The sequence below is a fragment of the Sycon ciliatum genome, chromosome 13, assembly GCF_964019385.1.
Source record: "Sycon ciliatum chromosome 13, ocSycCili1.1, whole genome shotgun sequence".
Lineage (NCBI taxonomy): Eukaryota > Metazoa > Porifera > Calcarea > Leucosolenida > Sycettidae > Sycon > Sycon ciliatum.
The window spans coordinates 25,382,339-25,399,277 of record NC_088655.1 but is presented as its reverse complement, the minus strand read 5'-3'; the positions used below and the strand labels follow the sequence as shown (position 1 = coordinate 25,399,277).

General features: G+C 48.2%; 1 long non-coding RNA gene across 1 annotated transcript; it reads left to right on the top strand.

The window, feature by feature from the left end:
• Positions 1-449: 449 nt before the first annotated feature.
• Positions 450-1,499, top strand: LOC135830057 (uncharacterized). The gene is made up of 4 exons (XR_010555986.1): positions 450-700; positions 786-926; positions 1,070-1,145; positions 1,459-1,499. It is a non-coding gene; the product is annotated as an uncharacterized LOC135830057 (long non-coding RNA).
• Positions 1,500-16,939: the final 15,440 nt, after the last annotated feature.

Below are 16,939 nucleotides of genomic sequence, written 5' to 3'. Positions count from 1 at the left end.
CGATGCTACCCCGTCCTATCCAAGCAGGTTCATTAACGCGATGAAGGCGACCTCCATAGCACCAGGCGGACACTCCCCTACTATCAACAAGAGCTGGTCCGTCCTCCCGATGGAGTCTACCATCGACGTGCCAAATTTCTTGCTGCGCGTTTTGATCTGCCAACTCCACAACAGTTCTTATTGGCGTCCGCCTTTCTATTAGTAAAGGACCCGTGGTGAGAGACCACGACCGGTCGTCCACGTCTACACCGAATGTATCAGCCATATCTATTTACTGAGAATAATGTAACAACTCCTCCACAAAACGCTTCTACAACTGACGTCTTCTTCATCCCCAGATAGGCGTTAGCCTTTGGGTAATCCTGAAATAAAGATTATTATTATTATCCTGGGTTTTTTTCCTCTTGGTGGTTTTGGATAAGAGTTGAAAAGTCCAAAAGGTCAACTGATGACCTTTGCATTACTTGGTATGATTGGATTTTAGCGGGTGATGTCGGTATGCAGCTGGGGAGCGAATTCGACAGGAAGAAGGTAAAGGCCTTGCTTTGCGGTTCACACCTTCACTTCAGTATCATTACATTTACAGTATGGCGTTCACTTGCCACTGCGGTGTGGAACTGACAGGAGTTATACCCTTGTTTCAGCACCTGAGGCGGTGCGTCAAGCGCCGCCTCTTTCTTATAATATATTGTGACAAATGGTAAGTGTGCAGTGCTCCTAGCTCTCTCCCCCAACAAAAGAGCTCTATGACACTGTGCTTTCTGCGGTTTCTTTCGTTTTTACAGTGGAGAAAGGCTGGTGGGAGGCCAGGCCGTGGCCGCACACCTGGCGGGTGCGGCCCATCGAGCCCGTTACTGGGAGGGCCGGCAAGTCGGGCTGCTGTTGCAGTCCGACTACCGGGACGCCATGGAGCGTATCCGGACCCTGTAAGTAAGCACTGCTCTGTCTACATGTATACTTATCCCCCTCGTTATAGCGATACTTACTTGTTTCGTATCCTCTTGTCTTACCCTGCTTCCGTATTCGTGACACTAATAGTGTTTGTGTGCGCTCATGCTTGGTTATACAGATGATGATGATGTATGTATGAAGGTCTGGAGCTAGCTGCCGTCTTCGGGATGTGCCATTTGTTTTCAAAATTATTTGTAAGTACTTGGAACAGGCGTAGTGTAGTAACTGTGTATGCAGTGTAGTAACAGTGTGTAGTGTTTTGTGATGGTCCTGAGCGGTCGTAATGTGTTTTGTGATGGTCCTGAGCAGTCGTAATGTGTTGGGCTACTGAAGTACACTGCATGAAGGGGTATGCGTGGGTGCTTCGACATATTCTCGTGCTTCCTAAACCCTAGATACGTGTATAGCACTATAACCTAGATGTGTGTGTGTGTGTGTGTGTGTGTGTGTGTGTGTGTGTGTGCCCGCGCATGCGTGCGTGTGCGTGCATTGTGTTCTCTTCTACAGACTCATCCAAGTCCATTTAAATAAAAGTGCATTATAGTAAACAGTATTGTGTTTTGTTACAGTGAATATGTGGGGAATGGTGGATATGCCTTAGTGTGACTGGATACCCGCGGGTTGTGACTCTTTGCTGGTCACTCTGGATTCTCCAGTATAGATTCGATGCAGTGCAGAGGGGATTTGTGGTGCGTAGCAACACTGCTTCACTGTGACACCCCTTCAATAATTGTTTTAATGCATGATACTCCGGGCGTAGCCGGTTGATTCTAACTGTATCCTGATCAAAATAGAAATTTGCATCTAATGGACCTGCATGGACAGTAGGCATTTCCCTAATCGGCCGGGCGAAAAATTCGCCGAAAAACAGTGGTTTTGAAGAAATTACCCATCTTTTCGCCGAATTTTCAAAAATTCGCATGTTGAATTCCCCGAAAACCGATGCTTCAGTGCTTCAACAGGGTGTATGTAAATGTACTTGACGTAATGGGAGCGGTGACTTCAAGTACTATGTTGAGCCGAATTCTGATCTTGGAGCTCATAATATGGCCGAATTTGAACATTCTCGATCGAAAAGCCGATTAGGTATGCTCTGTATGGGCAACTTGTCAATCAGTGCACATCTACGATGTGCAAATTTAGAAAAGCGATCCTGTCAGCTTTTCTATTATTGTGTTCACATGGCAGAAAAAACGACACCGCTATGCTACGTAAGTTTCTACGTAAGGTGCTCGGTACTTCACTTAGGCTACGTAAGTTTCTACGTAAGGTGCTCGGTAGATCTACCAAAAACGGCAACGGGTGGTAGCCGCGTGCTGTGCACGTGCACGGCAGACATTGTGTTGCATGCCGTGCAGTCCGTTTTCGGATGTGCATGCGCGAGGAACTTCCTTCTTTGGAACTGCTTCTTGCATGAGCTGTTTCGGATATTTCGTGTCCTGGCTTATTTCGCTTCGGCTCTGCTGAGACCTCTTTTCACGGAATATTACTCAATGACAGGTGAGTTGACCAGTTCCCTTTGATTCATTTGCTTGTGTTGACTCTTTCATTTACGAAAAGTGTGCTGATTTTAGGTGGAATACAATAAAATAATAATGGAAAAGCTGACAGGATCTCTTTTCTAAATTTAGCTTTTCTGCTGTCGAGGCCTCCTTTTACGGAATACTCAATGACAGGTGATCTCTGAGTTGACCAGTTTCCATCAAATCATTTGCTTATGCTCACCCTTTCATTTACGGAAACGTGTGCTGATTTTATTCGGATTTAATAGATCCATTCGTATCTCTTTGCACTTGCCAACAGTGTGCGAAGAACGCGAGTTCACCTTCTTGACGGTAAGGCTTAGATGTGTTGTCGAAATACTCATGTTCATTGTACATTGGTACGTTACAAGTAAGGCACTGGTCATGATTGCTTCCGGCATTCCGTGCTCCGATCATGGGGTAGAATCTGAATTTTGCAGTGGCATAGCATCGTTGGCAGTTCCCAATCTGGAGGCGAAGGTTCAAGGACGCATTGGCCGAGTACTAACGTTAGTATGCAAAATAAATTCGCATATCAGGGAAAATCTCCATTATGGAGAGGTTCATGCATTCAGTGACTTGTTTGCTTCATACGAAACAAGCCAATGGGTGCAGTCTCGTGAAAATCTCGTACGATTGGATTTGTTTACTCGAGTCTGGGCTGTTTGATTTGTGAGTACCGCCGAGATTGCACTAAATAAAGTTGCGTGCCGGTAGAGCAAGAATTACGATCTGCAATCTGTTTGTTGTACCTGCAAGAATGTGCTGTACATGTATCATATTTTCTCTGTTGTTGTTTCAGTTGCCGTCATGTTGCTAAAGAAAGGTTCAGTGACTCATTTGTTTCATAAAAGACGAGTCAATGGTTTGGTCTGGCTTAGAATCTTTCGCTGTAGAAGAAATCTATTCGTGTCTCTATTGCAGTATTGGAGAAATAATTGTATTCACTCGTTATAAAAATAGGGTTAAGACAAACTCACAGAGCAAATGCCATCGGTCCCTTGATGTTCGTCCTAAAGAGGTTTGACTGGATATCATTCATACTCCCCCAAAGTCGTGTAACATGTTATTATTATGGAGTGCCTTGTTTATCTCTCAGTACCTCCAACCATATATCCTTGCCCCTTATATCCTCAGGATCAGTGTAGTTGTTGGAACGAGGTGTCGGACTCAGCAATGTATTTGTTTACATTTTAATACATGTTTATTGTTCCTACTTTGCTGTGTTGTTTTAGATAATCGTGGACTTGTAACACTTTGAAGTCATTGAACTGCTTCCAAAAGTTTTACCGACATCAACAGGATTACGATTTCACTACAATATGATGCCGGATGACCTTATCACGACAACCCATGACTACAATTATAAACACAGAATCAACAAAAACATCTGCGGCGCGCACCTGGTTACAATTCTCAAGTAAATGTGATTTAGGGTGTGGACATCTGAATTTTCTGAAAGACAAGACAATTTTATGACAGAGTCATGGAATTCTGCAACATCCACAGAATGACCTGCGTATAAAAAAAAATATCACCGCCACTACTCATATGATTCCCCTGCAGAAGAACATGAATACATGTATGCAAGACTAGTTCCATTTTCTGCAAGAAAAGGCTTGCACATCAATGCGTATAATACGGTATTGAAATTGATAATGATACACGTACATGTACATAGCCATAGGGGCTCCCGTAAGAAGACCATAGGACTGTGCGAAACACCCTAGTAAAATAAAATAATAATAATAACATGTAGAGTCGCTACATGTAGGCCATCATTTAGGGCATTCAATTGGTGACACAATTATAGGTTCTGATCGGTGGAATATGCTGCCTTTCACTGTTCGCTCTTGTACAGATTATCGCCCATTTGTTCGTTCATGCTTAACCTTTCTAGGGGCTCCCGTAAGAAGACCATAGGTCTGTGGGAAACACCCTAGTAAAATAAAATAAAAATAATAATACCGGTAATATCCTTTAGCCAAAAAACAAAAGAAATTATAGCAATAAAAACTGCTTTATGGCAGTTTTCTAAAAAGGTTATTGTGTTCTAGTCCATGAATCCCGTCTAAAAAGTAAGAAATTAACGAAATGTGATAGCCGAAAATTAAAATTTCACACAAAACCTCACAATAATCACACACAGGATGCGAGACGACCTTTTCCCCTCGTGGTCCTCTTTCACATGCAAGCATGTTGGCGCAGTACATGTACTTGTACAAGTACAAGTGTCGGAATAAACAAGTGTTGAAAGCCGTACTATTAGATCTTCAAGTGTCGTGATTATTGTGAGGTTTTGTGTGAAATTATAATTTTCGGCTATCACATTTCGTTAATTTCTTACTTTTTAGACGGGATTCATGGACTAGAACACAATAACCTTTTTAGAAAACTGCCATAAAGCAGTTTTTATTGCTATATAAAACGAATGCACGGAACGTGAACTTGTTTGCTGCACATCTACGAAGTGCGAATCATGGAGTAGTATAATGACACGTGTACTAGTCCACCTTGTGTTGCACTGCGTCTTTTCCGCAGGGCCACTGAAGGTCACACGCTCCGCGTGCGTATGCGCGCATGCGCAATATGTCACTGCACATCTACGATGTGCAAATCAGGGAGTAGTACGTATTTTACTACTCCCCAGTGCGAATGCACCGAACGTGCACAAGTGCACGTTCGCCACGGAAAAGAACATGATGACATTTATGGCATGACAGGGTCAAAGGTCAAACCCTGGGGGAGTCCCGGGGCCAGACCAAACGCGCCCGATACAGTGTGCCTTATTTAACCCAAAGGTCAAAGGTCAAACCCTGGGGGAAGTCCCGGGGCCAGACCCAGCACGACCGACACAGTGTGCCTTATTTGGCCCAAAGGTCAAAGGTCAAAAAGTGTGCCAGAACCTGCCCCGCACTTACTACTGGCCGGCCAGGGTACCGTCACACTGCTCTTGCGGCCAAGAGGCAACTGTCGCGCATTCCCTGTCGTGCCCCTATTGAGGGTTTCCCTCCATTAGACACAATGGTACTCGGGACGTCACGGCCCGGCTGCTGGACGAGGTGTGCACCAGTGTGTCCAACGAGCCCTTGCTGCAACCGCTGACGGGGGAGCGTCTTCGCTACCGGACCGCAAATGTGGAAGACCGTGCCGGGTTGGATGTCGCTGCCAATGGTTTGTGGGGCAGTCGTTTTGAGCGTACACTTATTGATATACGGGTTTTTAATCCTCACTCACGCTCAAATCGATCTGCACCACATACTATTGTGTATCAGCGACATGAAAAAGAAAAGAGAAGGCACTATGAGGAGCGGGTGAGGCAGGTTGAGCAAGCCTCCTTTGTTCCGGCGGTCATGTCAGCCAGTGGCGGAATGGGTCCAGCATCAACAGCACTGTACAAACGAATTGCTCATCTGTTGGCGGAGAAGAGGGGTGAGCATTACTCTCATGTTATGGCATTTGTTAGATGCAGGATTTCCTTCAGCCTTCTGAAATCCTGTATCATGTGCATTCGCGGTTGTAGGCGTTTAAATTTTGGTTTGAAATTTGCACCCTCCTGCGGAGCTCACGCTGCTTTGGCAGTGGCGGAGGCTCGCTTGCCGACGTAACCGTCGGAGATCATCATGAACAATGGACTGACTAATTATTCACTTGTCCTGTCTTTATAAATAACATGTTATTGCATATGTTCTTGGTTTAGTTTTTGGCCTTTTTCGTGCTTTGGAGTTGACAACATTTTCCTCACTAAGTCAGTTTGCCTACAGGAAAATGCACTCTACCGAAGATGCATTAGTTCTAGCCGCCAACCGTTGGCTGTTGGCCAAACAAGAGCGAAAATACACAGGTATTGTGATGGTTGACATGTCAAAAGCGTTTGACCGTGTCCAACATCAACGTCTGATTGATAAACTATTCACCCTGGGAGTCAATGGCAGAGTATTGTTATGGTTGGCTAGCTATCTGTCTGGTCGTACTCAGCGTGTCAAGGTGTGTGAGGCTCTCTCTGATGCAGTCCCATGCTCAAGAGGTGTGCCCCAAGGCAGTGTTCTTGGGCCGCTTCTCTTTGTCCTTTACACGAGTGACATTTCCGACGTCATACCTTGCATTGTTGTTCATCAGGAGTTCGTGGACGACATCATCCTAGATTATTCTGATTCAGATCTGGACACTGTTTGCAAGACGTTGACTACGGCTGTGACACGTCTGTCTGACTGGCTCTCCGAAATTGGGCTTCTGCTGAATACCGGCAAAACCCAAGTCATGGTAATTCAACCTCGGGGACTCATTGGCGACATACCAGTCGTGAAATGTAAGGATCAAGCCTTAACTGTTACCTCCACTGCCAAATACCTTGGCGTAACCATTGATGACCAGCTATCCTGGCAGCCACATGTCTCCAGTGTTGTGCAGAAGGCGTCAGTCGCCATCAGCCAGCTATGGCGCCATGGGCGATCTCTGCCCATAAGAGCCCGCAGACTTTGGTACATTGGCATTGTGCAAGCACTGTAACAGTCCAACTAACGTCAGTAGTCATTCTTGGAATAAGCAATGATCCTTGCCATAATGCATTCTTATATACATGAAAAAGCAATGATGGACATAACACCTAACAGCAGCAGCGTGATAAGTGTATCCTATTCCTAGTGTTAGTAGTAACAGTGAATCTGTTACACCATTCCCCCCTCTCAACTGTCAGAACAGTACCAATTCGAAGGAACAGTTATGGTAACTAATGATCATGCATGGATATGTGGAATGCATGGTAGCCGAAAACAACACTGATGAACTCAAGATCCAGTGCATGTCCTCTGCAAATAACGCCTGGCTGGCAGGGAAGCACTATCCTAATCATGCAGAATGCTACATTTCTATTGCAACACGTAGAAACTAGCAATACAACTGTGGCTGCCAATTAAATAGCAATTTTATGAAAAACGGTCCAGGTAGGTTTTCAGCGGAATAATAGCGTTTCCTGCTTCATCCATCAAGTATTCCTCCGGCTCCCAGGTGGCATCTCGGTAGCCCTTCCATTTCACTAGGTACTGCGTGCGCCGTCCTCTCTTCTTGTGCGACAACACCTTTTCGACAATGTACCGCGTATGGCCATCCGCATCGGTTAGGGGTGGAGGTGCCGGCTGAGTACGGCCCGGTATCTCATTGCCATGGTACAGCTTGAGGGCAGCAATATTGAACACTGGATGGGCCCGAATGATTCTTGGAAGAGCTAATCTGTACGCATTCGGGGCCACTTTCTTCTGCACCTTGAACGGCCCATACCACTTGAGCCTTAATTTGTGTGAAGGCCTGTCTCGTTCCTCGGGCGTCAGCAGGAAGTCCCTGAAGACCAACACCTCATCCCCCTCCTTCAGGGCGTCCTCCACCCGTCCTCGATCCGCATACAATGATTGCCGGGCCTGCGCCGCCACGATGGCATCCTGTGCCTCACGTAGTGCCTCTACGCGGCCATCCAGCCATGACAGCGGACCATTCGTGTCCATGCCAGCTCCAGCTTTCTGCTTCGTCAATAAGCTCGAGGGAGTAACTGGATGGCATCCATGGTTGAGGAAAAATGGCGTGTTACCTGTTGACGCTTGATCGGCATTGTTGATCGCAAACTCACATAGCGATAGGAGTTCATCCCAATTGTTTTGCCTATGGTTGACGAAAGCTCTTAGCGTATCCTCAATGACACGGTTCACACGCTCAGTCATGCCATCGGTCTGCGGGTGGTTGGCCGTGCTCATTTTTAGCTCCACGCCAAGAATACTGAAAACCTCCTTGAAGAACGCCGACGTGAATCGCGGATCTCGATCACAAACTATCGTTTTGCTCAAGCCATGGGCAGCAAACACATGATCCACGTACAATCGGGCTGCCTCCTTAGAGTCAACATGAACAGTCGTCGGGATCAGGTGCACATACTTCGTCAGGCGGTCCACAAAGGTTAGAATGGCGCTATGTCCTCGGCAGGTCAGCGGCAGTGCTATGATGAAATCCATGCTGATGTCTGTCCAGGGCTGTTCGGGGACTGGAAGGGACTGCAACAGTCCTGCCTTGGTCTGGCTACCCTTTACGCGTTGGCACCGGTCGCAAGATTTAACGAAGTCCTTCACAGTACTTCTCATGCCTGGCCAATAGAAGTATCTGCTCAGCTTCAGGTAGGTCCTGTCTCTCCCCGGATGGCCGGCCGTCAGGCAATCATGATTCTGTTTGAGCAGTTGCAGCCGTACCGGACCGCGAGGAATGCAGAGGCGAGCATCGCCCGATGTTACTAGGTACAGCCGCCGGTCCACACTGTTCCAGACGTATCGCTCATGCATGGCGTCTTCGCTGCAAGCCATCAAGCGCTTGATTACTGGCGAAAGCTCTGGGTCACTATCATACCCTGCTGAGATCTGATTCGCAATTCCTTGATTCACATCCAGAGAGAACTCGATTCCATTCAGTTCCAAGTCTGGTCGACGTGACAACGGGTCTGCTATGTTACACTTCCCTGGCTTGTGATGTACCGTGTAGTCATAGTCGGCCAGGAATTCAATCCATCGAGCCTCTCTCTTGGTTAAGTTTGGTTTGGTCCTGAGGTAGACAACTCCCATGTTGTCGGTGTAGAGTTGAAAGTGGCGAAATAGGTAGACTCGCCAGCACTGCAGGGCGTACACTACAGCCACAGTTTCTCGCTCGGCGGCCGTGTAATTCCGTTCGGCAGAAGACAGCTTTCGGCTCACGTAAGCCACAGGATGCCAGGACTGGTCCTCTGCTTGCTGCGTCAAGACTCCTGCCACAGCAAAGTCACTTGCGTCAGTCTCAACGCGGAAATCCTGACTGACGTTTGCTAGTCGCAACACTGGTGCATCCAGCAGAGCAGACTTCAATCGCTCAAATGCCTCCTGTCGAGTCTGATTCCACTGGAAGCGCACATGTTTCCCTGTCAGTTCCTCCAGGGGTTTGGAGATGGCCGAGAAATGGTTAATGAACCTTCGAAAGTAATTAGCGAATCCCAGAAACTGTCTTACGTGCGTGACCGTCGTCGGGACAGGCCAGTTATGCACGGCCTTGATCTTCTCTGGATCTGGAGAAATGCATTGGCCGTCTATCCGGTGCCCAAGAAATAGAACGTCTGTCCGGCCGAATTCACATTTAGACGGTTTGCAATATAGCTCATTCCTCCTGAGGGCGTTTAAGATGGTTCTGACATGATCGAGGTGCTCCTCCCATGATTTGCTGAATATGAGGATATCGTCTAGAAACACCACAACGAATTTACGCAGGTATGGCTGGAGGACACTGTTCATCAAGGTTTGGAATGTTGCCGGGGCATTTGTTAGGCCGAAACCCATCACTGTGAACTGAAAGTGACCGAATGGGGTATTTATTGCTGTCTTCGGAATATCTGTTTCTTCTATTCGAATCTGATTGTAACCGGACCTCAGATCTAGCTTGGTGAAATACGCACTGCCTTGGACGGTATCAAAGAGGTCGTCAATATTCGGTAGGCATGCCTTGTTCTTAATGGTTATGCGGTTTAGCTCACGCCAGTCGCATACCATTCGAAGTGTTCCATCCGCTTTCTTTACGAAGAACACAGGGGCTCCGGATGGGGATTTGCTGGGCTGGATGAATCCTCTACGGAGCAGCTCGGTGAGCTGAGCTTGAAGCTCACCCATCTCTGGTTTTGGTAAACGATATGCTGCACGAGATGGCGGTTTAGCTCCTTCTTCCGTTTTTATCTCGTGATCTGCGCCTCTTCTGGGTGGCAGCTTGTTTGGAAGCTCATCGGGAAAGATGTCCCCGAACTCCTTCAGCAGGTCCTTGATATCCTTCTGATCCTCCCTACCCGGACTATCCACCGTCTGTGGCTCGTCCGGATCTGCTGTCACATACGCTAGGATTCCTATTGCGCCACCTCTCATTGCATGCCTAGCCTGCTTCCCTGAGATGAGGAACGTCTCGATCGGTGGGTTGGATTTGTCCGTGCCATCACTTTCACTCGGTTGACAGATGATGGATCCACCCTCCAGCTTGATTTCATTGGTACGAAAATTGATCTGTGGGTTCGTCCGGGTCAGCCATGGTTTGCCGAGGATCACGTCATACCGCGTCATAGGGAATACTAGGAACTGTTGGTGCTCGCTAAAGTCGCCGACTACGGTCTTCAAGCTGTCCGTTTTCGTAATAGGCTGTGAGCGGACCGATCCATCAGCAAGTGTGACGTTCAGGACGTCGCTACCGGTTGTTGTGGAGATGTTGTGCTTCTTGACAAGGTCAGTTGAAATGAAGTCGTGGGTTGACCCAGAATCCAGTAGCATGGTAACGCGACGTCCATTTATCTTGCCCTGGACGCGCATTAGGTCGTGTTCGTTGTCGGCGGAAATGCTCCCTGTGCTGGCGGTTACTTCATTAGGCCGGCCAACAGTATCAGGTGACGAATGCTTGACAGGCGAGGCTTGAATTTCGGTCTCCTCGAGGCGTGGTTCCTCATTTGCTAAGGGGCTGAATTTGTTCTGAACTTTGATTCGTGGCCTATTCCTGGGTGCTCTCGTGTTCGCCAGTAGTCGCACTCCCTTCCTTACTGGCGTCCATCGTTTAAAGAAGGCTTGCTTGTGGCGTTCCTCCCTCCTTCTGGACAGAATCTGGCAATATGGCCGGGTTTCCTGCAGGTGAAACACAGCCTTGAACGACCCTCTGGCTCCCTGGTTTCTCTCCCACCGGATGGTGTTGGTTGGCTTGACCAGGGTCCAGGCTGGCGCCTCTGATGCCCTGGTGCGCGCACTGCATTGGCGTAGCTTGCTTGGGCTAGCCGCATCGACTGGTCTGCTGAGACCGCAGCTCGTATGGCTTGGGCCAAATGTTGCGGATACTCCCTAAGTACCTCACCGCTTAGGCCCTGAGCCAGCCCACGCGTGAACAAGATAGCTCTGGAGTGGTCATCAAGCTCGGGAACTTGTAAGCTAAGCCGCGAAAATTTGTTGATGTATTCGTCAAGAGTCTCATCTTGGTGAAGAGCGAATAAGTCGATGCGCGCCTGTTCCCTGTCATAAACCGGGCCGTACACTTCTCCCAGCTTGCTTTTCAGGTCTGGCCAGTCGGAAAACGAGCGTTGCCCTCCAGAAAACTCGCCGCGTAGCTCAAGCGCTCCTCCGCGTTGTCCAGCTGCAGGGACTTCATGGCGAGTTCGATGGCGAAGGCCCACTCCTTGAACTCTCTTGTATCTCCACGAAACACAGGCGGAGACTTAACATGGCGCATGCGTGGCCTCTCTCCGCTGGGAGCTTGAGCACGCCTTGGCGTTTGATCTGATCCATCGCACTGACCGAGTGCGATAAGGTGATTCAGACGCTTCTGAATCTCGAATATACCGTAGGCGACTAATGCGGCCACTGCGCATAGCCCGAACATGACGAAAAGAAAAACCATCCTCTTGCTACCAGTGTAACAGTCCAACTAACTTCAGTAGTCATTCTTGGAATAAGCAATGATCCTTGCCATAATGCATTCTTATATACATGAACAAGCAATGATGGACATAACACCTAACAGCAGCAGCGTGATAAGTGTATCCTATTCCTAGTGTTAGTAGTAACAGTGAATCTGTTACAAGCACGACTAACGTACGCGTCCAATGCATTCTTCCCGTCGCTGACACAGCAGCTGCAGAGTCGTTTAATCAAATCCAGCAAATCCGGAATTCGTGCAATTTTCCGACTCTCCAGCCGTGCATCCACAGCCCCCCTCCTCGTGCGCTTATCTATTCGATCCCTAACTCACATTTTTAACTACAAGGTTTTGTTTTTTGTTTTCCGTTGCCTACATGATCTTGCAAGTCCTCTTTTTTGCACCTACTTTCAGTTGATGGCTAACACAGGCCAAGCATCCCGGGATGACCGCCGAATTACTCGAGGACAGGAGCAGCGGCTACTGCAAGTGCCTTTCCTTCCTGGACCTTCCGGTCGTCAGTCATTGACATTTGTGGGAAGCACTCTTTGGAATGCCCTTCCCAGCGATATTCGCCTCCACAGCGCGGCAGCTGCCTTTAAACTGGCTCTGAACAGAATTAATTGTAATTTGTAACCACCTTGCTCGGCATCCCTAAACATTACTGCATGTTTTCTCGGTGTTTTCTTCACTGCATGCTTACACATACACACACCCATTTGAATTATATACAAACTTTGTGCTTTGGAATTATCATGTTATGATTCTTTTTAATATTTCCTTCTCTCATAATATTATATTCGTTCTTAGCAGGAACCGGAGGTTTTTCCTCTGGTGAGAAGGCAGAATTGCCTGTGCTCTAAACAAACGTAGAGAAATCACGTGGAATGTGTATTGGGACTTTCCCCTTCCATATTTGGCAGTTTTCTGCCTGCACTTGATCGATGCCCAGCAGATCTGTACGCAATTTCTCTGCGTGTGCCACAACGTAGAGAACCTCATCTCTGCGTAGAAATCTGGACCCAAAACACGCGAAGCCGTAGACTCTAACCCCGACACCGGCTCTCTAGGTGATTTCACTACGTTTCACGTATAGCAGAACCTCCCTAATGTGCGTTCGGGAAACGCCTCGCAATAAAAAAGCTGCGCAGGTTGCGCATTCCGCAGATAAATGCGTTCGGGAAGCGCCCCGCAATGAACGAATGCGGATGTTCCGCACGCGGGTAATCCCGAGCTCGGTGCAAATTACGTTCGCGAAATGACTCGCAATGCATTGCAGCGCAGGTTACGCAGATCGCCGCGAAGTCGGAGCTCGGGTTCAATTTGCGTTCGGGAAACACCTCGCAATGAACTAATGCGTAGGCTCCGCACGCGATCGAAGCAATGTGCGTTCGGGAAACCGCGGCCTCACAATGAAATGCTGCGCAGCTTGCGCATTCCGCAGATAAATGCGTTCGGGAAGCGCCTCGCAACGAACTAATGCGGATGTTCCGCACGCGGTTAATCCAGAGCTCGGTGCAAAATGCGTTCGGGAAGTGACTCGCAGTGCACTCCAGCGCAGGTTATGCAGATCGCCGTGAAGTCGGAGCTCGGATTCAATTTGCGTTCGGGAAACACCTCGCAATGAACTAATGCGTAGGCTCTGCACGCGGTTAGGATCGAAGCAATAGAGAGGTTTCGTTTCACGTTGTTCTGCACTACACCGTGAAATTTCACGTCGGTGTGGCAAATTTTGGCGTCGAAACTCCCGTTCATGACGTGAGCTGAGGTCAACTCACGTTCGACGTGAACGCGAGTTTTGCAAATTTAGCCTTGATATCAGGTTGGGATTATTGACTCGATTTTGCCTATTAAAACTAGCTAAAAATAATATTTGTGCGACTTTGTCCTCACCAGAAAATCATTTTTTTTCACTTTTTGAAGTTTTCGGTCCCAGTTTTCGCTCCTGTCGTCAGCGAAACGACGAGCTTCACAAGCAACGTTAAGTGAAAGCTCTTTCTGAGCTCGCGTCAACGTAAAAATTGACGTTCACGTATGAGCACAAATCACGTGGGTCGAAGGTTCTGCTATACGTGAAACGCAGAGAAATCACATAGGGCCGGGAAATCTCTTCGCGTTCCCGTAACGTAAAGAAAATCTGTTCTGCTCTACATTCACGTAAAGAAATCACGTGGAATGTGTAGTGGGACTTTCCCCTTCCATATTTGGCAGTTTTCTGCCTGCACTTGATCGATGCCCAGCAGATCTGTACGCAATTTCTCTGCGTGTGCCACAACGTAGAGAACCTCATCTCCGCGTAGAGCAGATCTGGACCCAAAACACGCGAAGCCGTAGACTCTAAACCAGACACCTGATTTCTATGATATAGTGATTTCTCTACGTTTCACGTACAGCAGAACCTCCCTAATGTGCGTTCGGGAAACACCTCGCAATGAAATGCTGCGCAGGTTGCGCATTCCGACGATAAATGTGTTCGTAAATGTGTTCGGGAAGCGCCTCGCAATGAACGAATGCGGATGTTCTGCACGCGGTTAATCACAATGAAATGCTGCGCAACATGCGCATTCCGCAGATAAATGCGTTCGGGAAGCGCCTCGCAACGAACTAATGCGGATGTTCCGCACGCGGTTAATCCCGAGCTCGGTGCAAATTGCGTTCGCGAAATGACTCGCAATGCACTCCAGCGCAGGTTACGCAGATCGCCGCGAAGTCGGATCTCGGGTTCAATTTGCTTTCGGGAAACACCTCGCAATGAACTAATGCGTAGGCTCCGCCTAGCCTAGCGCCTGCGGTTAAGATCGAAGCAATGATTATGTGCGTTCGGGAAACCGTGGCCTCGCAATGAAATGCTGCGCAGGTTGCGCATTCCGCAGATAAAATTCGGGAAGCGCCTCGCAACGAACTAAAGCCTGGTTCACACTAGGCCGATTTTCCGGCCGACATGGACTCGTGCGAAAAATCCTCAAGATCGGGGCGAAAATTGCGTAGTGTGAACTGTGTTGTCGTACAGGGTTCCGACAAATCTGCGGCGATTTTCTTGTCGCACTAGTTTTCGGCCAAGTATCGACTGGTCGATATTTAGCCGAAAAGCCGGCCGATTTTTACTGCTTGCACGTGATGGGGCGGGATTCGGACCAATCACGGTAGGCTTTTCACCATGACAGCAAAGAGCGTCGATGTCGAGCTCATGACCTCTTGTACTTTTGTACTTTTGTACTCTTGATGAAATGTAAAGTCCTACCAAAATTTCATAACCCCTACGAACTCTTGCTTTTATGGATAATCGATGCGACTCTATTGCGAGTGAGTCGTTCCCCGTGTGTGAACAGGCCGTCCGACTCAGTCGACACAGTCGGCAGACTCCATGTCGGAGTCGGTGTCGGAGCACCGGCCGGAAAATCGGCCTAGTGTGAACCAGGCTTAATGCGGATGTTCCTCACGCAGTAAATCCCGAGCTGATTATGCCCGCGGAAGGAACACCGGCTATTGGCCATGGCCCGGGAAACGATCACGTGTCATGTAAGAAAACGAGTCAAAGGACGTAACGTCGTTACATGATTTTGGCCCTACTCACCTGTACCTGTGTACTGTACTAGGCCACGTAGATCATAGACATAGACTACACTTCGTTCGAAGTCTTGCCCGATTTTGCCGGTCCCCGTGCGAGACCGTGCGCATGCGCTGCCTGCACTCCGTGCGGCAGGAAGTCACAGTGCCCGTCCCATACATATACGCAGTCATTTTGGACAGAAGGCTCACTTCCTCATCGTTGTCCTAGTGTGAACCAGGCAAAAGAGAAAGGTTAAACTACGATTGCTGGCAATATACGAGTTACTCGGAGTGGTATACGTGAATTGGACGAGCCATCGTTTGCAGGTGAGTCCATAGGTCTCCGTTGAATCACCATCCTGCATGTATGTTGTATTATCATGTTCGCATCTTTCCTGCGCCTGTGAGGAAAGCAAAGGGCGGACGCGTCTCTCAACCGGCTAGAGTAATAATGTCCTCCCTGGATTGGAAAGAATTTCTGTACTTCTTTTTCTTTTTAGGGGTTAGATAAGGGTTGGTTGGGTGGTTGGATTTATTTAAAGGGGAAGTAGCCTTGTAGGGGCATGGGCCCGCCTTTCGCCACCGGGACTTACAGCTCCTTTCCTTTGATATGGTGGTTGCATAGAACGCGGCCGTTCACAATGATTTTTCTTCCAGAGCGATCATGATGTGTGTGGCATGCCTCACTATAGCTTGTCATCCGCCACAACTGGCATGTCGTTTTCGTTCTGGAGCTCATCCTGCCTCTGGTTTGGGCTTGCGTTCACTTGCGTACTTCGCCCTCGTGCAACTCAGGAAATTTTGGCGTCCGGGCGATCTTGCCTGTCCTCTCCATAGACCACTTTGGCGATACAGTTGACTCACAAGACAGCCTCAGCTAACAGGAATTTGCCACCGTTCACCAAAATGTAAAAACGTCAGCCTCCATTAAGATGTGTTCACAACTGGCGCGTGCACGCGTGAAACCAAGCGTTTGTGCGTATTTTTGCTGGCCTTTGGGGCGCCATGTGTACGGAAACGCGCCGAAATGGAATTTCCAACATGTTGGAATTTTCAGCGCGTATCAGGCGCGTACCAGCGTACATGCCAGTCACTTTGACTGACGGGGTCAAAAAATTAGTACTCGAAGGTGTCGCATGCGCTAAATACGACTCGGATTGCTGTTTTTTGTGAAAGGTTGAGCGCGCGTATGGGCACGCATGAACCGCAAACGTACCTCGTCCACGCGCCAGTTGTGAACACAGCTTTAATTCCCGTAGCTATGCAGAAGACGTTACTTCAGTAACGTCTGGCGCTAGCCAGGGTCCACACAGCTTTAATTTGGTATTTGTGTGTTTGTGTGTTTGTTTGTTTGTTTGTGTCACGCCTGGCGCTATCCGTATCTGACGGCAAATAAGCATATGATGATATAAATTTTTCAATTCTTCTATTTTTTTTTAGGCATATCCTGGGATTCGAACCCGCACTATCGCCCTACATGCATT